This window comes from Balaenoptera physalus (genome assembly GCF_965194825.1).
Source record: "Balaenoptera physalus genome assembly, chromosome: 11".
Lineage (NCBI taxonomy): Eukaryota > Metazoa > Chordata > Mammalia > Artiodactyla > Balaenopteridae > Balaenoptera > Balaenoptera physalus.
This window is the reverse complement of record NC_138896.1, coordinates 15,571,374-15,598,720: the sequence shown is the minus strand read 5'-3', so window position 1 is coordinate 15,598,720 and position 27,347 is coordinate 15,571,374. Positions and strand designations below refer to the sequence as shown.

Here is a 27,347-nt window from a genome sequence, read left to right as displayed (position 1 = left end):
ACCATGGACACATGTCATGCTAGTTAGAGACAAGTAGTAAATTTAAATTACAGGAGAAATTTTTCTCAAGTCGTATTTTTATGTGCATTAATATACAGCTCAAGAAATCATATGTAAATCATTCTGTAAGATAAACAAACACCTAAAACTGATTTTTTGTTTAATAGGCACCATAACATGCTGGAGAACACTGACAAGTGAGCTTCACCAGTAACTAGTTTTGTGACGTCGGGTGTTGAGGATGGAAGGCGATGCTGTTGAAGTAGAATTTGCTGAGTAAGTCATTTACCTTTCTCTCACCTATAAGCATGAGATATGAATGATCGTTATAGTTGTTTCTGGATTACACGTATAGCATCTGCTTTGGGTTACTTAAACCATATAATACATACACATGCATGAGGGTCAGCATTGGTTTAAACAGGTGACTCTATTATGATAATATTGTCAACACCTTTTAAAATTATTGTGATCTCCTCTACATATGTTCAGTCTCCTTGGATTCGTGGAAAATGCTCTGTTGATTGTTTTTCATTGTAAAGGAGCCAATTTCTTTGAGCAACTGCTATTTCTACCTAACACTCAAGTCATTGAAGAGACATTTAATTTAGAAACGGAGCAGAATTTCTTTACCCTTGCCGTTATCCTATGTCACAGCTGACTGCTTTAGTGCCAATAAAATGCTAGGGGCTCTGGTTTTTACTGAGCAAAAGCACTGAGTGACAAAGTCATTCCTGTTGAATATTAACATCATTTACTAAGAATATAATTAGAAATAAAATAAGCTAGCATATAAAATTTGTATCTTAATCATCCTCTATCCTTGTTCAGGTGTTAAAAAATTCTTTTCTTGATCCTAAATATAGAGTTAGGGTTTTAAGGGCATTAAGCCATCATCACAGCTATTGAGGCAGTGGACATTTCCTCAGGTATTTTAAGAGACTTGGCTATTTCGGAGGTCGAGTGAAGAGTGGGACACGAAATCTGTGTGTGTTTGTGTCTCTGTATTGTGGGGTGGGGGAACGGAAGTGGAAAATGATAGAGTAAATAAGGCTCTCGGGTATTTACTAGTGCTGAAATAAAACCACGGTTTGAATCCGATAGGTCAATTATGTATAAATACGGTGTAGAGGGCAGATAGCCAGAAATAACAGATTTTATTCTCCAGAGGGAAAGGGAGAATTAACCAGAGCAGAAGTCTCTGGAACAGGGGTACTCCATTAGATAAGAACGGTAAGGCTTGCATACATTTATTTCATTGTATATTCATTTTATTTACCGGTTCTCCTGCTGCGGACATTGGCGTTGCTTCCATTTATTTTTGCTATTATACATAATGCTGCTATGTTCATTATTGTGCTTGTTTCCTGGTACAAAGGTGTCATATTATCTCTAAGGCATATTCATTTTGTGATGCGTTATTAATTTCTATTCTGTCTATAATTTTTATGAACAAAGTAGTAACCCCTAAGCCAATTTCATGTGTTTGCACAGTAGAATTGTTCATTAGAGGGTATGTAGCTCTTCAGCTTTGCAAGCTAATGCCAAAATTGCTTTCCAAAAACTGTATACTCCCACCACAGTGTATGAGTTCCTGTTGCTGTCTATCCTTCCTAACACACTACATCGTCAGAATTTTACCTCATTGTCATTTTTAATTTCCTCTCTTTGATTATTTTAATGTGGTTGATCATTTTTCATATATTGTTCATTCATGTTTTATCTTTTTTTCAATGTAATTTACTACCCTTCTTTTCATTTTTTATTTTTTAATTTTTATTATTATTATTTTTTACTTTATTTATTGGGTTGCCTTGGGTCTTAGTTGCAGCAGGCGAGCTCCTTAGTTGCAGCAGGTGGGCTCCTTAGTTGTGTCAGGTGGGCTCCTTAGTTGCGGCTCACTGGTTCCTTCGTTGTGGCATGTGAACTCTTAGTTGCAGCATGCATGTGGGATCTAGTTCCCAGACCAGGGATGGAACCTGGGCCCCCTGCATCGGGAGCGTGGAGTCTTAACCACTGCGCCACCAGGGAAGTCTCACTACCCTTCTTTTTAAAAAAAAATTAATTAGTAGGAACATTCTCATACTAATCTTGTGATGATTATATGCTATTGCAAATAATCATTCTTACTTTGTGGCTGTCATTTCCATCCTCTATTAGATATTTTTTGATAAACAGAAAAGTTCTTAGCTTTAAATGACTTATCATTTTCTTTATGTTTTCACTCTTTGTGTCCTGTTTAAGAATGCCTCTTTTTATCAAAAAGATGTTATATCACATTCTTTTTCTAAAAGTGCTAAGCCCTCAACCAATCTGAAATTGTTTTTTTTTTTATAAGATGTGAGGAAGAGATCCAAGTCTGTTTGTTTCCTAAAGGGGTAGCTGGTTATTCTTGTGTGTTTATTCAGTAGTCCCTGCTTTCCTGTTGGTGTGTGATGCCACCTGTATTGTATAGTCAATGTTCATATTTACCTGGGTCTGTTTTGTGGTTCTCATTTGTGTTCTGTTAGTTTACTTGATTCTCTATGCCCTAATTCTATACCATCTCAATTAAAAATGGCTTTCTAGTCTTCACATCCGGCAGAGGACGAACTTTGACTTGACTCTTCTTCAGGAGTGTCTTGACTCTTCTTGGTCTCTTGCTCTTTCATATGCACATTAGAATTAGCATGTTAATTTCCACATAAAGTTTTTTCTGAATTTTTATTTCTGAATTCTTTTCTGAAGTTTTATAGAAAGACCCTTGCTCAGTCTGGGAAGAATTGACATTGTCCCAGTATTATAATATCGAATTTTCTAAGCCATGAATATGATAAATCTCTCCATTTATTTACATATTCCTTAATGTCTTCAAACAAAAGTTGATAATTTTCTCTAACAGGTCTTCATGACTTTTGTTCTAAATAGTTAATATTTGGTGCTATTACAAATGGTATGTTTGAAATTACTTAAACGTTCTATTTGTCATTATTGTACCTAAATGAGATTGACTTTTATGTAACAACTACATCTAGCAACTTTGCTGACCTGTCTTACTAAATTTGATAATTTATCTGTACATTCACTTGGGTTGTTTTATATACCATCATATCATATGAGAAAAGCAATAGTTATACTTTTTCCTTTCCTTATGCCTTTAACTTTTTCTTCCTTTTTCTTCTCTTCTGTTTTTCTCCTTCCCCCGCTCCATGCAGCTCTTCCTGTATTCCTCCCTTCCTTCTTTTTTTTTTCTTCTCCTTCCCTTTCTGGGTTTCCCCTAACCCTATTCCACTGTTTTTATTGTACTAGTTAGACCTGCAGTCTAGTATTATACAGAAGTGCAGGCAAATATGCCTTACCCTGGATTTCAGAAGAAATCTTTTTAATGTTTCACCATTAAATATGATGTTAGCTGTAAGCTCTCTGTGTGTGTGATGTGTGTGTGTGTGTGTGTGTGTGTGTGTGTGTAGAAGATAACTTTTTAAAAATTTTTATTTATTTATTTATTTATTTTGGCTGCATCGGGTCTTAGTTGCGACAGGATCTTTCATCTTTCATTGCGGCATGTGGGCTTCTCTCTAGCTGTGGCGTGTGGGCTCCAGAGCACATGGGCTCTCTAGTTGTGGCTTGCATGCTCAGTAGTTGCGGTGCGAGGGCTTAGTTGCCCCAAGGCATGTGGGATCTTAGTTCCCTGACCAGGGGTTGAACCCACGTCCCCTGCATTGGTAGGCGGATTCTTAACCACTGGACCACCAGGGAAGTCCCAGAAGATAATTTTTAATTTGAGAACAAGATTTGTTAGGTTTTTTTTTTCAGTTAAGAATAAATATTGATTTTTATCAGTTTTTTTCATCTTTTGAGACATTCACATTATTACCTTTTATTTGCTAATGTGGTAGATTATATTAATAGATTTCCTAAAGTTGAACCAACTTTACATTCCTGGGGTAAATTAAAATTAATATTAAAAAAATTATTGTATTAAGAAAACACATAAAATTTATTATCTTAATCATTATTAAATGTACAGTTCAGTAGTGTTAAGCATATTCACACTGCTGTGAAAGAGATCTCCAGGACGTTTTCCTCTTGCAAAATTGAAGCTCTGTACCCGTTAAACACTCCCCATAACCCCATTCTCCAAGACCCTGGCAACCACCATCCAACTTTTAGTTTCTATGAATTTGACAATTCTAGATACCTCATATTAGTGGAATTATACAGTATTTGTCTTTTGTGACTGGTTTATTTCACTTAGCATAATGTCCCCAAGCTTCATCCAGGTTGTAGCATGTGTCAAAATTTCTTTCCTTTTTAAATGGAATAATATTTCATTCTATGTATAGACCACATTTTGCCTGTCCATTCATCTCTCTGAACATTTGGATTGCTACTGTCTCTTGGCTATTGTGAATAGTGCTGCTGTGAACATGGCTGTGCAAATATCTCTTGAGATCCTGCTTTCAAAACTTTTGGATATATACCCAGAAGTGGAATTGCTCTATTATATGGTAATTCTATTTTTAATTTTTTGAGGAACCGCCATACTGTTTTCCATAGCAGCTGCACCATTTTACACGTTTCTTCACATCCTTGTCAACATTTATTATTTTCTGTGTTACTGTTAGTAGCAATAAGGGGTATGAGGTGATATCTTACTGTGGTTTTGATTTTCATTTCTCTAATGATTAGTGATGTTGAGCATCTTTTTATATGCTTGTTGGCCATATCCATGTCCTCTTTGAAGAAATGTCTATTCGAGTTCTTTGCCCATTTTTTAATCAGGCTATTTGTTGTGTTGTTGTTGAGTTGTAGGAGTTCTTTATGTACTCTGGATATTAACCTCTTATCAGATATGTGATTTGCAAATATTTTTTCCCATTCAGTAGGCTGCCTTTTCACTGTTAATAGTGTTCTTTGATGAAGAAGTTTTAAATTTTAATGTAATCAAATTTGTCTATTTTCACTTTTTTTTTGCGTTTGGTGTAAAACTGTTATTTTTTTAAATTGCTGGGTTTATTTTGTTAATATTCTGTTAGGGAATACTCTGAATCTGTATTCATGAGTGAAACTGGCCTGTAATTTGCCATTTGCCTTTCTCATATTTTCCTTTCCTGTTTTTTTTTTTAATTTAATTAATTAATTAATTTATGTCTGTGTTGGGTCTTCGTTTCTGTGCGAGGGCTTCCTCTAGTTGTGGCAAGCGGGGGCCACTCTTCATCGCAGTGCGCAGGCCTCTCATTATCGCGGCCGCTCTTGTTGCGGAGCACAGGCTCCAGACGCGCAGGCTCAGTAATTGCGGCTCACGGGCCCAGTTGCTCTGCGGCGTGTGGGATCTTCCCAGACCAGGGCTCGAACCAGTGTCCTCTGTATTGGCAGGCAGATTCTCAACCACTGCGCCACCAGGGAAGCCCCCTCCTTTCCTGGTTTTGTATCAAAATTATACTAGCCTCATAAAATGAGTTGAATAGTGTTTCTTTTTGTATTTTCTGAAATATTGTATGTAAGATTGGAATTATCTGTCCTTGAATAGTGAATAGAACTTGCCGGGGCCTGGTATTTCACTTGTGGGAATATTTAAAACTACTGATTAAATTTCTTTAATGGTTTTAAAACTATTCGAGTGATCTATTTTTCTTGAGTCCATTTGGCAAGGTGTGTATTTTTTCCTAAGAATCAATTTCAACTTTTTCGGTAGCATAAAGTTGATAATATTCTTTTACTATTTTTTAAAATGTTTGCAGCATCTATAGCTATTCACCCTTTTCATTTCCATATTACTTATTAGTATGCTCTCTCTTTTATTAATCAAGCTTGCCAGAGGTTTGTCAATTTAATTGGTCTTTTCTAAAAGGTCAGGTGGTTTCTGTGATCCTCTATTGTATTTTTTTTTCTATTTCATTAATTTCTGCTATATTTTTATTACTTCATTCCATATATTTTATTGGAGTCAATTTTATGTTTTAAAATTTCTAAAATTATCTGCTTTCCTTGCTTTTAATATAAACATTAGATGCATTAATTTTTTTTCTCTAAATATCATTTTACTAGCATTCCTGAGTTACTTAGAAACATATTTTAATTTTCAAAATATATGAGCATTTAAACAAGTTTTCTGTTGCTATTGACTTTTGTAATGATTAATTGTTATATCTTCACAAAAGAATATTTTATATTTTTGCAAATGATACACATATGATCCAAGAAAATGTGTATTTTCCAATTATTAAGAATAATTCTATGTAATTCAGAATATTGAGGCTATGTTCGATATTCTTATTCATTTTTTCACTTGTTTATTGATAAGAAAGGTGTTTTAAGATTGCTTATTATGATAGATTTGTAAATTTACTATGATAGTTCTCTCAGTTTTCTTTTTATATATTTTGAAACTGTATTTTGGGTACATTTAAATTTAAATTATATCTTCTGGTGAACCTTTTATACTATTGTGCTTCCTTTAACTCTAGAATATTTTTTGTCTTAAAGTATATAGCTTCTGACATTAGTACAGCCCAATCAGTTTGTTATTTTATGTTGTCTAATGTAAACTACATATATCTAGATTTAAAAAATTCTGGTCTGAAACACCTTGACTTTTAACATGGAATTTGTTGTGATTAATGATACATTTGCATTTATTTCAAATATGCTATTGTGTATCCACTATTTATTCTATCTTTACTCTGGTATTTCTTTTGATTTCAGTGCTTATTCTGTATTTTAATTTAAAAATTCTAATCTCTGACTCAACAATGTAGTGATTTTAGAATATTTGAACTCCTGTTACTTTCCTACTGTCTTATTTGCTATTATTTTCCAGTGGCTTTAAAAAAAAATAAACCCCACAAAATAGATATTATAGTTTTACATATTCAATATCTTTTTTTTTCAGTTTAATCTATGTTTACTACTATCTTTTCTCTTCTTAAATTTCTCACCATCCTTTCTTGTCTCTCAGACGTTCTATTTTGCTCATTTTAATTTTTCTTAAATTAAATCCTGTACTTACATCTTTAGCAAGCCTCTATTAATAGTATATACTCAGACCTTGTCTGATGCCTTTATTTTGCCCATGTTCTTAAATAATAATTTTACTGAATGTAGAATTCTGTCTTGACAATTATTTTTTTCCTTAGCACATTTTGATATTATCTTGCTCTTTTCTGACTTTTGTTATTACTCTTGAAAATTCAGTTGTCTAATTTTAATTTTTGTTAATTTGCCTTTAACTTCTGCCTTCTTTCAAGATCTTCTTTTGTCTTTGATGCTCTACAGATTTTTACAGTATGTCCAGGGATGGATTTCCATTTATTTATTCTGCTTTAGATATACTGGGATTCTGAGAATTTTCATTTTTTTTCTTAATTCTGAAACAAACCTTAGCTAGTATTTCTTTGAATATTGTCTCTCCCACATTCTTCCTTTTATTTCTTTCTAGTATGTCGATTACGGGGTATTAGATTATCTCTTTTTGTCACCCATTCCTTTTACCTTCTCTTTCATACTCTTTCTCTTTTTATAGTTCAGGGTCTCATTCTGTATAATTTCTCCAGATTTGTCTTCTGCTGCATTGGTTTTGTCTTCAGCTTTGTCTTTCCAGCTGTTTAACTAGTTAATTAAATTTTTAATTTCACTTATATATTGTATTTCTATAAGATCTATATGGTTATCTTCAAATATACCTCATTCTGATAGTCTCTCCTTCTTTTGAAATAATCCCAATACCCTCTTATTATTTACACATGTTAAATATAGTTAATTTACATTCTGTTCTGTATCTGATCATTCCGATGTCTGTAGTTTTGTGGGTCTGATTGGTTGTTTGTTGTTTCTCCAAGTTCAAGTTCATGGCTGATATAACTTGTATTTACATTTTTTAAAATTCATTTTTATTGGAGTATAGTTGCTTTACAATGTTGTGTTAGTTTCTGCTGTTCAGCAAAGTGAATCAGCTATACGTATACATATATCCCCTCTTTTTTGGATTTCCTTCCCATTTAGGTCACCACAGAGCATTGAGTAGAGCTCCCTGTGCTATACAGTAGGTTCTCATTAGTTACCTATTTTATACGTAGTAGCGTATATATGTCAATCCCAATCTCCCAATTCATTCCATCCTGTATTTCCTTTTTAGTTGTGGGAATTTAACTTTTAAAAAAATTTTTAAATTGGAGTATAGTTGCTTTACAATGTTGTGTTAGTTTCTACTGTATAGCAAAGTGAATCAGCTATACATATACATATATCCCCTCTGGGAATTTAACTTTTGATTGTGGATGTTCTAGTTGACCTGGGTTGAAAATGGTTCCTCTAAATGTGGATTTACCTTTGTTTATGCCAGGTTCCTGAAGTCACTACCAATTAAGCACCATTTGAAAACAATTCTTAGCTTGGAGTTTTAAGAATCATATAAATAGTATGAATTCTAGCCCAAATACTGTATGAACACTGGTTTATGGTTATGAAAGCTTAATGAACTTACCCCTCTCTATCTCAAGTTGAGAAACTGATAGGCAAATTTCAACACCATCTTCCTCTGTGGATTTTATTTTTCCTCCTAATTTACTCTTTGCTATCTCATCCCAGGAGGATCTAATCTTGCTTCTATTCTGGAACCAACTGTAGGCTTTGTCTCTCCTGCCCTCCATGAAAGAATGGAGCTAAATGACATGGGTTGGCAGATTGTGCTAAGACCACTGCTAATTTTAATACATGATTCACTCTGGATTCAAGGTTTCTAGATGTTTTCAGCCTTTGGGGATAGCCATCCAATCTTTTTCTTGGGTGGGGGGAGAGTGGGGGAAGCTTGGCTGTGTATTTAAATATTTAAAATATTTATTTTAGGGGTATTCCCTGGCAGTCCAGTGGTTAGGACCCTGAGCTTTCACTGCCGAGGGCACAGGTTCAATCCCTGGTTGGGGAACTAAGATCCCACAAGCTACGTGGTGCTACCAAAAAAAAAAAAAAATATATATATATATGTATTTTAAAGAAATACATATATATATATATTTTTACTTTTGTACCTGAAATAGTTTTCGTGGTATTTAGTTCTGCCATACTCTCACACAAAGTTTTTTTTTAAAGAAGTAGTCACGAAGTGAAAAGCCAATATTAAGACTTGAATTTATGTTACATGGTTCAGAGAAATTCACTAACTCTTAACTACTAGTTCATACAATCATGTTTATGATGACAAATACATTTTATAATAATTTGAAGACTATACTCTGAACTTATTACTGTTGTTTCCATTTAGGAGTATAAGTAGCTATGATAAATTTATTTTCAAGGATTATAGAGAAGGCCCATGAGACTCTTAAATGCAGGTGAAAAAAATTAAACTTTTCCCAATTTGCGGACCACATGGAGAACAATACACTTAGCACTCTTACCTGGTTAGGGAAAAACAAGTCCATATTCTAATTCTGAGAATCAAATTTTTATCTTGAGTGTTTTTTGATCATATTTCACTTATAATAGCTTAGCTTTTATATATTTAACGTGTAGAACAAGGGGAAGGGATGAGAATGACTTTACAGGCAAAACTTGAATGTCTTGTTTCTTTAAAACATTATTTACTCTGAAGACTGGATATCATTGCACTGGTTTGTAAATCTCTTCAAATGTTTGTGTTTATTTCTCTATTGGAGGAAAAAAGACAGGGACATTACTTATAAAAGAGAAAGTACTTGGCAGTAAAGGAAAAGAAATCAGCTTTTATCCTAGGGAAATTGTGTCTATATCCGATTTCCTTTTAAGCAATTTCAGATTACTGGATATATTTATAATGGGTGGCAATTTTTAATCATTGAAGATAATAACCTCATGTTTTTTATTAGTTCCTTGGCTTTAATAGGCCATTCAAATAATGCTCTAGCTAATAGTTTTGTTGTTTTTAGTGAGAAGGAAACAACATTTTGTTATTATTCAAGAAAAGCAAATTGCCTCTTAATGATCTGTTATCAATGAGTTTCTTGTCATCTTCTATTCTGCATAGTGTCTGCCACTTAGAATTCAGAAGATTAATTATTATTTTTATAGAATTGGTCATAAAATTCTAGTTTGGTTATATGCAATCATTTGATGCTTTGTTCTTTATAGTCTTTTAGAATGACCTTATTTTTAGCTTGTGCTAGTTTAATAGAAACCATGCCGTTTGGTCTAGAAGACAAAAGATTTATATTTACTATTTGAAAAGGTAAAATGCAAAATTATAGTGAACTATTTTACAACTTAACTTAGTGGCTTATTTTTTTTCTTGTTATTATGTGTTTAGCTTTGGAAATGTCTCCCTTAGCGTGGATAGGCTGGGGTTAGTATAAGCAGGGCTGAACAGAGACCCCTTGCTTTCAGTCTGGGTTGGAACTGGTCAGTGTATGTCTGAATAAAGTTTAACTTGGATTCTGATTTTACTTTACCTAGTAATGGTATATGTTATCCCAGTAAAATTTCGATAATCTTCAAGCCTGCTAAAATATACAGGCTTTTACTCAATGTTTGCTTGTTTCTTGTGTGAACTGTCCCATTTTGAATAGAGTACACAATAATATCTTTCTTCAAAGAAAGAGGTGCATCAGAAACTATTGCGGCTTTTAAAAAAGTAACATTTGATCAGTTTGGTTCCTCAGTTCTTTCATATTTGAAAAAGCACAAATGTTTGGATATAATGGGACTACGTAGAACAAAGTTACCATAAACCAGAATATAGTGGAATGCATTTAATAAACCCTGAGAAATAAAGTCCTATGTATGATGGAAAGGGGGAAAGTGAGCTCAACTGAAATATAGCCCTTGTCAACAGAAATAGGGTTCAGACTGACAAACGCATGGTCATATTTCTTTGTTATAGTGGCTGGGAGGGGAAAGGAGAAAGTGGGAGGAGTATTATGAGCACATCATACCATAAATTTGAAATACTAACTCCAATGTTAATAACCTTTAAAAAGTCTCAGACTTAAGAGACTGGTCCTTTGGCATTTGATTTTTCCATCTTTCTTCTTCCTCCTTATTTCATTGGTTTTTAACATTGTCTAGGTTTCATAGTCACTAGGGTAATTTTAAAAAGTAGATATGATACTCCAGTGCTGTTGAATCAGAATTTTCAGGATATGTGCATTTTAAAAAGCTCCTCCAGATAAATATGATAATTGTGAACCACGGGTCCATTTCCTAATAATACCACCTAAAATCTCTTACTTGTATTTGCAAATGAGTTCGTGTCAGAAAGGCAGTCAATTCATATTACATCTCCCAGTTAACTATTGATCTAACCTACACATTGTAGGATCTTGCCAGAGAGATGAAATATACCATCGTAAATCATCTCCAAAATAAGGAATACATTGAATTTTTGATTAATTCTGATGTCTAAATAGATCTAGGTAAGGAAAGTCATAGTCCTGATTTTAAAAGCCTGCAAAGCAAATGCTCCATCAAGGATGAAGAGGTATCCATTGACTATATCCAGTTTCTATGCCTTTTTGTAAAAATTTATTGTTCTTGTCAGTTTTCTAAATAGAAAACAAAAAAATTGTTTAGGAAACATATTTAGGATCTTCATACAGAGCCCAAGGTTCCTGGAACCTTGGGAGAAATTACCCATTTGGGGTTTAGCTCTGTATGTATGGAACTCGATCACGAGAGAAAAAATATTAACTCATATTCAAATAATTTTCAGTTTTCTTTTTTTTTAAAAAATGTATTCAGCTGGAACTTGTCAGCATTTCCAGGGAAAGAAAGTCACTCACTAATTAGTGCTGAAGGTGGTGAGTGAAATAATTTGTGTGTATGTGTGTGTATCTGTGTGTGTAGAAGGCAGAAATGAAGGAAGAGGAGGCTTTTTCTTTATTTAATTCCCATGTTCCCACACTGCTTTCCTCAGAATTATTTTTCTTTGTGATTAACTTTCTCAGCCACATTAGTGAGATCTGTTTTTTTCCTACCGAATCTGATGTTTATTTATTTGATTTACAGATAACACAGAACTGCTTGTTCTTCTCATCTTAGTTATAGGTCTCCTGTCTACTGGGTCTTTGATAAATTTAGTCTCTTTTCTCAGGACTTTTGTCCAGATTTAAAAAAGTGTAAATAGCTCCTTTAGAACTAACCTAGGTTATTACCTCAATAAGTTCTAAATTAAGAGGCTGTCTAATAGTGCATAACAATAAGACAGAGGAAGTTTTGATAACCTTTAGAATGGGTCAGCGGGGACTTCCCTGGCGGTCCAGTGGTTAGGACTCCATGCTTCCATTGCAGGGGGCGCAGGTTCAATCCCTGGTCAGTGAACTGAGAGCCCACGTGCTGTGCGGTGTGGCCCAAAATTAAAACAAAAATAACAAAAAGAATGGGTCAGCAATTATGGATTATAAGAGGTTCAGAAAGTCCAATGAGGGCTTCTCTCTCCAACTATTCTATTTATAAAGGAAAGGGGTGCCAACCAGACCTGCAAAAAACCAAAAAAACAAAAAACCTAAGTGTTGTTGGGAATGTGAAGGAACAAGAACTCTTAGGCATTGCTGGTGGGATGGAAACTTTGGAAAATTTTTGCCCATCTCTAGTAAAACTAAACATACATATATGGTATGGTCCAGTAACTCCACTCTTATGTATACATCCCCTATAAGTGTCAGCTTATGTATACCAGAATATGGCTAAGACTTTTCAAAGCTGCATTGTAGTGGGCCAGATACATATATTCCAAACGCCCATCAAAATTCAAATGAATAAGTCAATTGTGACATATTCATGCCTTGGAATAGTATGCAACAATAAAAAATGAATAAACTACACATACATGGAAGAATGTAGATCAATCTTAAAGATGAAATATTGAGCCAAAAAAAGCCAGACCTGATGGAATATATTCTATATGAATTGAATTTCATCAATAAAAAACAGGCATAATTCAACCGTACTTTAGATATGCATAATTATATAATAAAACCTTAAATAAAGTCAAGGAAGTAGATAGAATGCATTTCAGGGATGTTGGTTATAGTTGCAGGGAGGGAGGTATTTATATTCAAGAAGGGGCAAGTCTGGGATTCTGTTATTTCTTGCCACAAGTGTGGGTTATGTTGCTGTTCAAGGGTTCACTAAAGTGTACATTTGTTTTATGCATTTTTCTCTTTGTATTATATATGATAATTTAAAAGAAAGTACTTGAACTGTTTTTAAAAAGGAAATTAAGGCACAACCACAGGTGTTCGTGTAAAGGAAGTTTCAGGGTCTGACAAATTTACAAAAGTAAGGACAGCCTCTGCTGATTGCATTTTGCTCTTTACTCATCCTGCTGTGCCTTGTTATTACGGCACATGCAGTGACCTATGGCATGCTGAGAGGACCCCTGCAAGAGTTTCAGGGGGGTGAAGTCAGGTTTGAAAGGAAGCCCTAAGTCTGAATCTGATTACTTGGGCAAGAGTAAGTCAGATGCTTCATGTTGCTATAGCATAGTTGTGTGTGTGTGCGTGTGTGTGTGCGTGTGCATGCGTGCATGTGCATGTTCACATGTTAATTCTAGTCTAGTGTGATGAGGGAGGTGCTGGAATTCTGCACCAGCTAAATATCTAGTATGCACTTCAACCCCTGACCATAATGAATATAAAATGCTGGTAGTAATAGATAGATTGAAATGAAAAACCCCTTCATCTTGGCCTGCAAGAGATTTGCAATCACATTTGGATCTCAAAGTGCTGCTTGACTGGAGGTGAACGTGTGGGTGGATTGACCTTTCTTCTGAGAGCTGCTGTTTTTTGCGCTAAATATGTGAAAAACAAATTTCGAATAGCTGCCCTATTGCGCTTCTCTCGTGATTCATATTATCACCCTTTAAAATTTCTCAGCAATAATGGCACTTACTAAACTCACCGGGGCTTTTTTTCCCTCTTCCCCTCCTCCAAGCACTTACATTTTTCTTTCATGGGGATGGAACTTTCTACCAACGAAAGGTAATTTCTTCCCCTTTCTCGTACTGTCAACATATGATTTCTTCATTGATTGGCTTGTGTTTGAGTCCCAAGAATGTTCATTTTAAAATACAGGAAGCTTTTGGGATACTTTGTAAAGAGGTTGTTCACAATTCCAGGGGTATTAAAAACCCATATTTTATTTTCCTCAGCTTTAAAATTTATTAGTTATACAGTTCCTAAATACAAATCTTTCTCAAGTCTTGTTTTTTTTTTTATAATAAGTGTTTCCTGTGTGTTGCCCTGTACACAAATATGATGATTCTTCTTGTTATAACTATCAAATTGCAGCAGAGTTGATTTAGATTTTGGTCAAATTCTTAAAATTTCTTTAAATGATTAAGAAAATGAAACAGGTGATCAGCCTGACCTACACTTGGAAGACTCTTTGAGAAAAAAAAAATTATCCATACTCTGCTGTACTATCAGTGTGGTTTACTTTATTTTAAATGCTATTTTGAGTCGGGACTGGGATGGAGTGAGGAGAGAGCAAATAATAGTCTCCCAAATCAGGAGCAAGCAATTATACTCCTCTTTATATTTTGACATTCCTCTATATTTTATGTAGGCTAGGAGGTAAGTCATTTTATTTTCCATCGTGTGTGCTGTGTTTGATCACATAAACAACCTTTAACATTTGTAGCTGATTTGAATTCATTTAAAATGTTTGAAAGATATCTAGAAAGTGTTGGAAAATTCCTACCCAATAGTCATAAACACCAACACAAAAATCAAATATACATAAGAAACCTTTTACCAAACCTAATTAGCTAATAAATAATCATTATAGTAAGTTGAGACATTTTGATGTTATACAGTATCTTTTTCTGTCTCATAGGAACATCTTTTTTTTGAAGACTGGGATGGGGCAGAAGGGAAGGAAAAAGGGCACTAATATGCTTACATTTTAATTCTGGGCTTCAAGGTACTTAAGCAGCATCTGTGAAGGAAGGCTTCCTGCTTCAGTGTTTCATCTGTATTATTCACATTATTTTAAGAGCATACCGCAAAGTCTGTTATTCCAATAGCTATATACTGAATTTGTTATAGGAGAAGCTTTATCTTTGAAAATCAACTTGTTCTGTTTTCCCTATTGCTGACTTATAAAAACACTGTCGTCTTAGTTGGTTCCCTTTCTTTTCATGAGCTACTTGGGAAGAGATTTTGTCAGTCACCCTGCATTTAAAAATGGCCCCTTGTTCCTGAAGAGTTGTATAGACTAGAGCACATATTAACTTTAAAAAGTCTTATGAGCAGATTGATGGTGCGTTTGTACTGTTGAAAAACCATCTCTCAGGGGATTTGTAGTGCTCTTATTCAGAGAATAGATAGAAGAACTCACTTCTTCAGTGTCACTAGGGAGTAAAATGCCATCCAACCTGACAGTGGCTGCCGAGAGCAATCCACACCTTTGCCATCTGCTAGAATATGACCACAAAGTCACCAACTTTCTGTGGTCCCGCTGCTGCTCTCAAAAAGTTGCCTCCTTGGATGGTGGCCTTTGTCACCTGTGAACATGTCTTACTGTGGAGAGGAAACAGGTGACCTGCCACAAGCATCAGATTGGAGTTCATTGTGGCTTCATCAGGATTTTTCGAAGTCAGAAGCTGAATGCTGACTGACGTGCTTGAAGCTTTCTCAGCAGAAACATGGAGGAGAAAATGTGGACCACAGAAGAGGGAGGCAAGATCTGGGAGGATTCACGGGCATTTCAACATCAGTTGAACCACATTTGAAACCTGTCCAGAAACATAAATCCTAGATTAAGTTAACAACAGACATTGGGAAATACAGAGTTACATATGGGGTAGGGAGAGGGGAGAGTTATAGGGATGTAGATAGTGTAAGGAGATGAGAAATAGACTCAGAAGAGCGTCTTCCAACCCTGCTAACATAAGCTTTGTTGATTATGAGCTTAAAGATACTTGAAATGATGCTTTCCATGCCATGATTCAGTCTGATTTCTCTGGACAGTGCTTATCCACTGGTGTGGGCAACAGGGCATGTCACACAGGAACACACAACAACGTCGCAGTGCTGGCGAGATGTAGATGAGTCCTTGTAATGCAGTAAGTGGTCCTGTTGGGGATATCCCTGTTTCTATCCCTGTATGTATCTACATGTAATTAGATATCAAAACATACACACACACAAACACACATCTACACACACACACACACACACACTCAGAAACCACTTGGTGGTGACACACAGGGATTTTCAAGGTGCTACAGAAAAGCGGTCAGAACATACTTCCTATTTGTCTTATCTGTCACCGGCAGGGTGCCTGAGGCGTGTAGGATCCTCTGTGCCCGGGGCTGATGTTTGGGGGGTCTTGCTGAGGTGAGAAGCTTAGGTGAACTGATGACGCATCTCAGCCTGTGCAGCTGACTAATAAGTAATTGTCTTTTAACCAAGTGTTGAACTCTGTCCAAGTCTGTGGAACGCTAGCTAGTTCTCCTGTAGGAGTTCAAGGCTCAAACAAGTTTTTCTTTGCTTTCCATGAGTTTAAAAAAATTCTGAAAACTTGCTGGCACCTTTATTTGGAAGGAAGTACGGTTGGTCCTTGGAAAGATGCTCTTCCTATGTGTGCCCTCTGTCAGGTAGGAGGGCTCTGACTCTAGAGGAGCAATATGGCCATGAAGGAGGAATTTTAGCAACAACGGTGCGGATAACTGGATGGAGGGCGTGTGTCTTGGTCCCTCTGCCATAGGTCCTGGTCCCCCTGCTGGCAATTCCAGAGCTGCTTCCTTCTTCCAATTCTGTGGTGGCAAAACTGAGAGCCAGAAATAAATGGGAGAAGACAAATCTTTCACCCCCCCTGTTTTGAATAGTAGCAAGAGAAAGTTGAGCTTGCCTAGTGGGGCTCATTGGATGCTGTTTTTCTTTGGAGCTACAGAAAATGCTTTATTTTGAGTTCTTTTTGAATCTGCGGTTTTGCCTATTCCAGTGCTAGATCTTTAGAACAACCCTGGGTTAGCCAGTTTTAAGCAAAATTTTGATGTGAATGACTTTCATTTGGGGGGCTTGCTACACCCTTTTACTTGTGTTTTAATTGTTAAAATGCCTTTTACTCTGGTGCCACCCCACTTTTTCAGATGACTAATTATTCCATGTAGCCAGGAATCCCTCCTCAAACTGGTCAAAAACATCAAATAGAAAAACCACAGCTATTTTTAGGATATAGAGATAGCTGAATAACTTTTTAAAAAAATGACATTACAGTAATTATTTTGTTTATTTTCTGTCCCTTAAGAATCTAAAATCCATTAAAGGTAAGAATTTTTGTCAAGTTAATTCACAATCCTGTTCCCACACTTAGAAAACTGCCTAGCACATTCAGTGCTCAATAAAATTTTGTTGAGTTAGTAACTAGATTTTTTATTTTATTATTTTTTGATAGCTGAATTTCTTGATAAAATCCAGAAGCATTTGCATTATAGAAATGGAGATGTACTTGCTGAGAAATCCAGAGGAACAGAACTTTAATGACACATTGTTGAGTATTTTTATATCTGGGCAAGGGAGATATTTTGGGGCAAGGAAAGTTTCTTGAATTATGCCACTCTGGCACACTACCTTTATCTATTTGTAAGGTTAGTCCCAGTCATAGATGTAATGCATTCAAATAAATGGCTTTTTAGCAAACAAAATGAAGGTATAAAAGGTGTCTGTGATTTTCCCACGGTCGGATGAAAGTGACTCTTAATTGTTTAATTTTGCTTTTCATTTTATCAGGAACCTCTAAAATGCTTTCCAGGGGTTATTTTAAATGATGATTAGTTACAGGTAAGCATTAATGAGATTTGAAAACAGCTTGGGCTTCACTGAGGCAGACTGTTCTAGCTAAGGAGATCCCGAATGGAAGCAGTCATCTTCCTTGTCGTCGTCATCACCATCGATAATAACCGATTGCATTTAATGGTACCTCTTTCCAGAGATGTCAGCGTCTAACAGATAATTTGATTGCTCTCACAACATCTTGTTGATGACAGAGGGCAGTTGTGGCTTAAGAAATCCTGTTGATTATCACTCTCTACCTTCTGGCTGTCTAGTTGTGCTGATGCCTCAGCCTTCTCTCCTTGTCTTTTCTCTCCCCCTGAAGTTGTGTAGCCACAGCTCAGTGGATGGAAAGAAACGCATAACCTTGAGTTTGTGCAGAGCAGAGCTGTCTATCCTCCATCAGTTGCCACTCCGCCCTCATCTTGAGGGAACATCATACTTGATCGCAGCTCATTCTCTGTCTTCTTGTCCCCCACCTTTTTTTTTCCCTCAGTCATTTGTCTTTTTCTCTTTCTTTCTCTCTCTTCTCCTAGCATTCCACTGCCTCCCCTATCTCCATTGTGTTCTTTTTCTATTTTCACTGGCCCTTTCAGATCTCTGTTGTTCCTTATTCTGTCTTGCCTTGGAAGTTTAAGCAAGATAAAATATGTACCTAGAGATTCATATAAAGAACAGCTCTTTAACTTTCAAAAGTGGGGAAGGTTGTATTCTGCTGTTTTTAGTGTACATTTTTTAAAAATTGATATTTCTCTACCTTTGGTGACTATTAGCATGTTTTTAGCCACTTAGTTAGCTGGAAGTGACTGACTTTCTTCTAGCCCAGTTCCCTTCTTCTTCCTCCATTAAGCTTCCATAGAATTTGGAATAGGAGAGGAAATCTTGAGAGTTTCAAGGCAGGGCTTTGGGGTGGGTACATTCAAGGGGGAGGTAAGAGGGGAAATTGAGGGCTCCCTCATGGTTAAGTTTGTGCATCCAATTCAGTAGAATAATAGCCAGTAGCCCATGTTTGTTGAGCACATGCTATAGGCCAAGCCCTGTTGAAAGCACTTTACATCCACTAATGCAGGAAGTAGGCGTGGTCTGCCTTTTTGTATTTGCTTTAATTTCCCCTGAGGTTCTTGGCAAAAATTTCTTTTCCATAATTTCAAGCTCATGAAAACTGAAATATAAAGATAAATATTCATCCCACACATTGGACAAGGTCACTATTATAGTGGTATGGTATTCCCATGAAGTGTAAATTGAATTGCAGCATTCAATTAGGTAACAAGTAAATTAGGTAAAACAATGAGCCTTTCTTTATTTAAAATGTTCTTTCTAGTTATGATTTCAGTGTTTCTGAAGATGTTATGAAAAGAATTTATTCTTTGGTAAAAAATGAATTTTTCTAGATTCTGATAGCCATGAGGAAATTGGAGAGAATTGGTAAATCCCTTGGGCAAGTTTCTGTGGTGATGGATGGGTGGTGCTGGTGGTGGGGTGTAGATAAACAAATGGTCCTGCCTGTTGGCTGGAGTTTATTCTGGCCACTTCCAAAGCAAAGAACTTCTTAGGCATATTTTGGGGAGATCTATTCATTTGTGAGGGAGGAAAAAATATTTTCCTTAGATGGTCTGAAGTTGGCGACTACCTCTTGTTTCTGAGAAATGGTATATCTCAAAATACAAAACAAAACAAACAAAAGCAGGAGCCCAAAGTACCTTTAAAATATAAGAATTGTTTTTGCACAAGAGAAACTTGATTCTCTTGGTCTGTACTGGTCTGTACTGTTTTGATGTTCTCCTCTTTACTTCTTTTTAAAATAACCTTTTATATTCTAGAGCTTGTGAAAAATACCTTTGATTCTCACTTGGCCTCTTTCACTGAATTGGAAAATTTGGTTCCATTCTCTTAGTAGGTAAATAGCCTTAAAACCATTCATGGTTCTGTCAGGGTAGAGGAGAGCTGAAAAGCATTACATATGTTCCAAGTTAAGAGAGGCCAATCTTTTACTGTTTTCAAGTGGTTCTTTCCCCTCCCTTCTTCTATTAAGGGCTCTACCACAATGGAGCTTTAATCAGCTTCATTGATTTAAAGCTAATTTGCACTTGGCTTCAAGGTTAAGGTCCACAGCACAAGCTGAAGACCTTTAAATCAGAAGTCAGAATGAAAAGCCTTAGGTATATCATATTGTCTGCTGTGCATAAGAATGACAGCTCTTGATGGCTGTGAATTAACTATTGGGAAAAAAAGGCACAAAGCCAGTTTTCCCTCTGTGTTAATATAACCTCTGCTCGCCGACTAACACAGCATTGCTATCGACATTTCTGCTTCATCATGTAAATTGATGGAGTTGGCTGAAAATACTTTGGTATTGTGATGTTTGCAGCCGTCAATTTCTGCTTGGTTTCAGTTGGATTTCAACCTAATTGCCAAACTGATTCCATCTGTAATAACTTTTAACATTTATTTTTCCCAAAGGTAAAAAAAATGTCTTGTCTGTATTCTGCAATTAAGAAGGTGATGAAATATTCAGTGTATGTCTCCACTCTGACTAAATTCTTTTGTTAACTTTATCAGATAAACTATAAAATATTAACCAGGCTGGCTGTTTGAGCATGTGCAGATGGCATAATATTTACCAGGCATATTTTCAATGCACATTTAATTTTATAAATTGAATTAACTATTACATGGCTAATTTTTTCTTCTCTTTTCCAAATTGATGCAACAAGCAACCATGTTGTTGGCTGTACGTACCACACTAGAATTATTTGAGGATAATTTCATCAGCTTAGCTGTGTATACAACAAATAACATTTCTCCCAAGCTTAACCACACGGAATCAGATCAAGCAGGAATAATGCTATTTTCTAAGCAAAATTATGCTGAGTAGCAATGTGCAGTGTTTTTGCTCTTTTTTTTTTTTTGATAGCTTAGTTTTTCAAATTTTCTGGAACATTTAAATAGGTGAGCTAATTTTACCCACCTCTCTTATCCTCCATGCAACTGACCTTAAATATCCATAGCCCTATCCTCTCTGCTATTCCCAAATGCACGAATTTAATAACCACGTAATACTTCACTTCAAGCAGGTTTTCTCCGAATGTGGTTTGGACTGAATCAAGGTCAAATTCTAAATCATGGTATAAAGCTCATTCTATTAAGGACCATGAAAATCCTTAACAACAACAACAACAAACTAATGAACAAAAGGGTTATTAGTGAGCTGGTAAAATGTCTAAATGGGTCTGCCTAGCTGATCATAGATTCCTACAAAGCTGCACTTCAGTTCAGTGCCCTCAAGGATCTCATGATCTATTTAGTTAAGGAAAAAAAAAATGAAACAGTTGTAATCCAGTGTGGTCCATGCTGTATTGGAGATGCGCTGTAGGGATTGGAGAAAGGAGGGTGTGTGGCTGGTTCTGGGAGTCAGGGATAATGTGATGGAGAAGATTACGATTTAGCTGAGATTTAAATGGCTGTCCATGTGAACAACAGGGGTACAGAGGAGAAGGGACATTCTAGGCAAAGGGAACAGAATGTGTGAAGTGATAAATGTTTAAATGCCATGGCAGATGTGTGAAAATGCACAGCGTGTGAAGTAAGGAGAGCTGGGAGAAGAACTAAGGAGCGTAGTTGCAGCCCAGACCTCAGAGGTGGTATTAACAGGACCTATGGATGTCGTGACTCTGTGGTTCATGCAGTCATAGGAGTGGGATGTGCTGGAAGCCGTGTGACCACAGGCAAAAGGCAAGCAGTGGAGAGGACAGAGTCAGGAATGGTGACTGAGTTCCTTGAGGTCCCCAGAAATTGCTTAGAGGGCTGCATCTTAGGAGCAGAATGGAATGCAGCTACGAGCAGGGTGGGGAGGACCTGGGTATTCAAAACAATTCATTTGGAATATGGGACCTTATTTTGTACCACAACTTGGTGAATAGGGACTCGAGAGCTACACGCATAAATCTTTTTCAAGTTTATACCAACTTCGAAGTTGTGGAATCTGATTTCATCATGTTTCACTATGCACTCAAAAGTGGTTTTGAGCGTCCCTCATTCCTCCTCCTCCATTAATTGATTGTAAACATGATTACTTGAAGTGTCATACAGTGTAAAGTGATCATTTCCAAAATAGAGTAAGCAATACCATCCATGACCGAGGAATTTGTGGTTAAGCCCAGAAAACTCGTCTTTTCCAAAGTGAAGAGACTAGTGTGGACGCTATGAGGAATGCAGAGGCGAATAAAGCCTAGAGAGCTTTCACTGGAGGTGGAAACTCAGAGCATAAATACACCACATTTTAAATAACAAAAGCATGAAATTACTCAGAAGAACACAATTTAGCGTTAGAGGGGATGGCTGCAGATGCAAAGAGGGTGCTTACAACACAGAGGCAATGTCACTGCATGTACTTATTTTAGACTGTATCAGTCCATAGTCATGTTGATAAGTCATTTCAATTTGTACATGTAAGTTAAACGTAAAACATGTTTCATAGATAAACTGAGGCGATAATGATGGGTTATATCAAGTGAAGGAAGGGAGATGAAGCTAAAAAGACATCTGGGTAATAGAAGTAAAAGGCAAAACTGGATGGAAGCTAACATTTGTTCACACAAAGGATCAGGGACACGCACAAGGACTCCCCCAAAAGCAAGTGGGTGAGTTTGGAGAAACACTGTTTTAACATCACTGTTTATTTACAGCATATGACATTAAAACATTGGTTTTTAATTCCCAAGGTAACTAAGATCATCTCCCACTATCACATGCAGTTATTCAGAACAGTATAGACGCCGTGATCATTATCATCCTCAAGGGCAGCCCCAGGCAAAATTGTATACAAGACCAAGGTTCAGCACCCTAGGCTCCCCTTTTAAGTCCTTCTCTGCTTTAGTCCTGGTTGCCGCCCACTTGGGGCTCAGAGCTCTTACCACCTCCCCGACAATCCCCTATGGCCATCTGCTCTAGGAAAAAGGAAAAGCAAATGGTTTCACACTGAGGTGCTAAAATGTGAGAAGGTTAATTTTTACTCTCTCTGTGCAGAGCATAAACATTGTCATTGAGGGCAGAGCCTTTAACTGCAAGAAGGGCATTGGCTTGGATGTTTAGGTTCCAGTTAGTACAGGGAAGAAAGTCTTAGCAGGTGTTGATTTTTCCTTCACTCCAGAGCTCACATCATGGATATAGTCACCTGCTATTCCTACCACCTTCATCACCTCTTGTCTATATTAGGACAACTGTCTTTTGGTTGGTCTTTTTTTTTTTTTTCCCAGACTTTCCCCAGAATAGGACCTAGTAAGCTAAAAAAAATTTTAAAGCAAGTATGAGAATACTATTCAAATTGCCACCTCACTCAGGAGCTTCTAATGGTCCACTAGGACAAATTGGAGTGTTTCAAACCCTGTTGATAGTTGAAACTTCTTCTTCAACTGCTGTGAATAGACCCTTTCATCCTACTGCATTTCTCTGCATTGTCCAAGCTAACACGTACCCACTAAATCCCCTCATTCCCCTGGAGTCTCGCAATTGCCACCATCTTTCCTCAAATCTGTGTCTGTTGTTTCAGAATACAGACTCACTTTACTCCATCATCTTTTCTTTCTAACCCTGCCCATCCTGATCACTCACTTTTCTGTACCATTTTATGACTTTCTTCAAGTTTTATGGCTTATAACTAGGTATTTCCTGATGTATTGCTTTGGATGTGCAATTTTTAATATTGCTACTGGCTTGCAGTTCTTAGTAAATAAAGAATAAGCAACACCATCACGGCAGCTTCTTTTTATAGAGCCTTTGCTACAAGCTAGATATCTTTCATACATTATTAATAATCCTACCAGGAAGTTGTCATTATTCCTAATTTGTAAATAAAAAAACTGAGGCAAAGAGGGGTTAGGAAGCTTGACCAAATTTAGCTGGTAAGTGGCAGAGCAGGGATATTAGTCCCACTCTCTTTGTTGAAACACATATTATTCACATTTGTACTGGTCTGTGTAGGGAGAAGCCTTGCTTTTCTTGTCAAGGATTTCTTTTATGAGTCTTGAAAGCCTAGTAAACATGAATTTCTTAGGACCTGCCCTTTAAAATTAAAAAGGGAAGATTTGGACACTATTAATATGACAGGCATTTGCAAGTGTTGCTTAATTTATCTCACATCAGTCTCTGGTCACATGACAGTAAAATAATTTCATCCAATTATAGCCACCCAAGAAACTGACAACCTGATGCCCTGGAAACTGAGTCCTTCAGTTAAATTCCCCAACCTTCATTTCGAAGATTTATGCTATCATATCATGAACATGTATCCCATAGCATCAAAAATACAAAATTGTTTATTGTAGCTATACATTTCTACTTATTGATCACATACTGATGGACAGTCAAACTTGTCTGCATCAAGCCAAGGATAGACTAGGAGATAAAATTAAAAAGAATAAAATATAACACTCTAATTGCATTTGTGGCCAAGGGACCTACATTATACAGCAACCAGCATGTAACAGTGTACTTCATGTTCCATGATTTACCTTGCTGATAATTGCTTTGCACTCCTAATAAATTAACCCACAGAAAATCCATTCATCTGCATCTTCTTTTTATGCAGAGCTAGAGGAAAAAGGACCAGTATAGCAATTTGAGTGGCAATCATGCACTGATTGTAGCAAAGAATGTGGCATGGTGAGAGTCTTAAGCATTCTGAAAGCATTTCTTTGTAAGAAAAGAGGAAGGAGAAAAGAAGAGAGGGCTTTTGTTAATTAAGTTCTTTTTTTTTTATTCACTATGGAGAATATATTATATTCTAGGTCAAAAATGCTTGTTTAATGCAGTATATTTCCAGTCAGATATTTTATTTTAATATCATTCATTTATTTTCTTTAAATATTCATAGAAAATTCTCATTGTTATGTTTAAGATTCCTGGAAGGAAAGGATGTGTAAATATGTTATTGTACTCCTAAGGGGTTCCTTCCATAAATGTTATTCCATAGTAAATCTCATATTTCAATTTGCTCAATTTTTTTTTTTTGTTAGACTCTGTAATCAAAATCATTTTAAAATTCTTTACTTTTATTCTACTACATCCTGTGCTTTTAATACTTTATGTTCTGCCTGGTGCCTTGATATCACTTAGCTTACTTGACCCTCATAGTCAACATGGTAGAGTGGAAAGAAAGTTGAAGGAGTGAGGAGACAGGATTTCTAGTTTCCACACTGCCATTGTATCAGGCTTAATATTGGCCTTATTGTTTTCTTTATCTGAGTCTCAGTTTTCTTTATCTTAAAATAAGAGGATTATAGGAGATGATCTCTAAGGTCCTTTACAAATTCCAGGATATGCAGAAAAAATATTGTGGGTGATTAAGGTTCGCAGAGGCCAATGACTTTCCCAGTTTCATAAAGGTGGGTGAGTGGGAGGAGAAGGACAAGAACTAATTCTGCTTCCAGCAGTACGGCAGACTGGAGACCCTGATTGACCTTCCTGCGGCAAACAACTGAAAATGCTGCTTAGTATAGTTTTTTAAAAGCCTCTTTAGATGCATCAATGAACTGTCAAGAAAATAATAATCCCATTGATGGAGTGTTGCAAGAAAAAATACAGGAAATAAAGTTATATTTGAATTTCAGAAAACAATGAACATTTTTTCAGTATGAGTCCCAAATATTGCATGGGATATACTTACACTAAAAAATTATTCACTGTTTATCTAAAATTCAAATTTAATTGGGCATTCTGTTGCTAACCCTGGCAACCTACTCAGAGGCTAAAAACTAGGTGAAAGCAGGAATCTGGAGAAGTAAACTAGAACTGAGACTGTTTTTACAATGAAGGTATTTGCTGAATCCAGATGACCTTGAGCTTTGGGTTTTCCATTCCCACAGATGAGGGGAGAGGAAGGGAACTTAATAGGAGATCCATTGAATAAAACGAGGATCCCAAATGACTACACCCTCACTGTTTAGGTAACTAGAATTAAACTTGGTCCCTGTCCTGAATTATATGTGTGGAAGAGGATAGCATTGATAGCAATAAAAGTTTCTCATCTCAAAACTCAGTGTTGGCTGGGGAAAAGGGAGGAAGTCCACCCTGAGAGTTCATATCTGAATTATACACCTTGGTGGTCTCAGTAAACTCAAGTTAATAATTTAACTTAAAGTGAACCTTAGTTAACAATGTGACCAAGCATCTGGGAGAAGCAAAGGCAAATCCCATGTTCAACCCAGGTCTCAAAAAATTCCCATATATGAACATCCAAGGAAGAGAAGCTCATGTCCATAACAAAACATACAGGGAAATACGGCACTATGAATGAGAGCAGAAACAAAGGTCAGTAGACTCCCAAAGCCTTCAAATATATGAATTATCAGGAAATATAAAATATGTACTATCAATATGTTTAAACAGGTAAAAAGGAGATTGAAAATGAGCACATCCTTTTTAAAAATTCAAGTATAATTTTTAGAAATGAAAAATTAATCAAAATTTGAAATTAAACATTTGTAAACAAAGGTAGAAACAGAAGATTACGTCTATGCACATTAGGATGTAAAATGATATGATATATTTGAGGAGTATTAATAATCCAGAAAAAGGAAAAGCAGATGGAAAAAAGAAAGAGGTTAAAATAAATTGGATTTCTCAAGGAAAGAAGAGAGAAAATGGAGGAGAGGAAATCATTAAAAAAAATAATGCCTGAGAATCTTCGAGAACTGTTTAAGGTCACCAGTCTTCAGAGCCAGAGACCATAACAAATGCCACAGGATACTTAAAAGAAACCAACTCTGCAGACATTAGAAGACAAATTCAAGGCACCGAAGACAAACAGAAGATTTTAAAAGTGGACAGAAAAAGATTGTATGTAAAGAAGTAATCAGATAAGTAATAGTGAAAAAAAAGATGAGAGAGTTATATTAAAAAAGTTGAGAGAGTCAAATAGTTAACTAGAGATAAAGGGTGACTATATAATGATAAAATTTCTAGTTTGCCAAGTCTATCACTATGGTGGGAGATTTAACATCATATCACATAGTAATTGTTAGATCAAGCAGATAAAAAAGTCAGTAAAGCTAGAGAAGATCTAGAGAGCAGAATTAACAAGTGTTAATTGTGAACACCATATTTATCTCAAGTATTCATGGAAAAAAAAATAGACAATATATTTGGCCATAAAATAAGGCTCAACAAACTTCAAAGGACTGAGCTCATTCAGATCATTTTTTTGAGCACAAAACAACTGAGTTAGAGAGGGACCTTCAAGATGGCGGAGGAGTAAGACCTGAAGATCACCTTCCTCCCTACAAATACATCAAAAATACATCTACATGTGGAACAACAACTACAGAACACCTACTAAACGCTGGCGGAAAACCTGAGACTTCCCAAAAGGCAAGAAACTCCCCACGTACCTGGGTAGGGCAAAAGAAAAAAGAAATAACAGAGACAAAAGAACAGGGACAGGACCTACACCTCTGGGAGGGAGCCATGAAGGAGGAAAAGTTTCCACACACTAGGAAGCCCCTTCACTGGTGGAGACTGGGGGTGGGTGGTGGGGGAAGCTTCAGAGCCACGGAAGAGAGCGCAGCCACAGGGGTGCGGAGGGCAAAGTGGAGAGATTGCCGCACAGAGAATCGGAGC

General features: G+C 36.3%; 1 long non-coding RNA gene across 1 annotated transcript in view; it reads left to right on the top strand.

The window, feature by feature from the left end:
* Nucleotides 1-27,347, top strand: part of LOC309638858 — a 63,411-nt gene extending 36,064 nt beyond the window's left edge. The window contains exon 3 of the long non-coding RNA XR_014251359.1: nt 168-27,347. This is a non-coding gene — a long non-coding RNA (uncharacterized lncRNA). The remainder of the gene's footprint in view (nt 1-167) is intronic.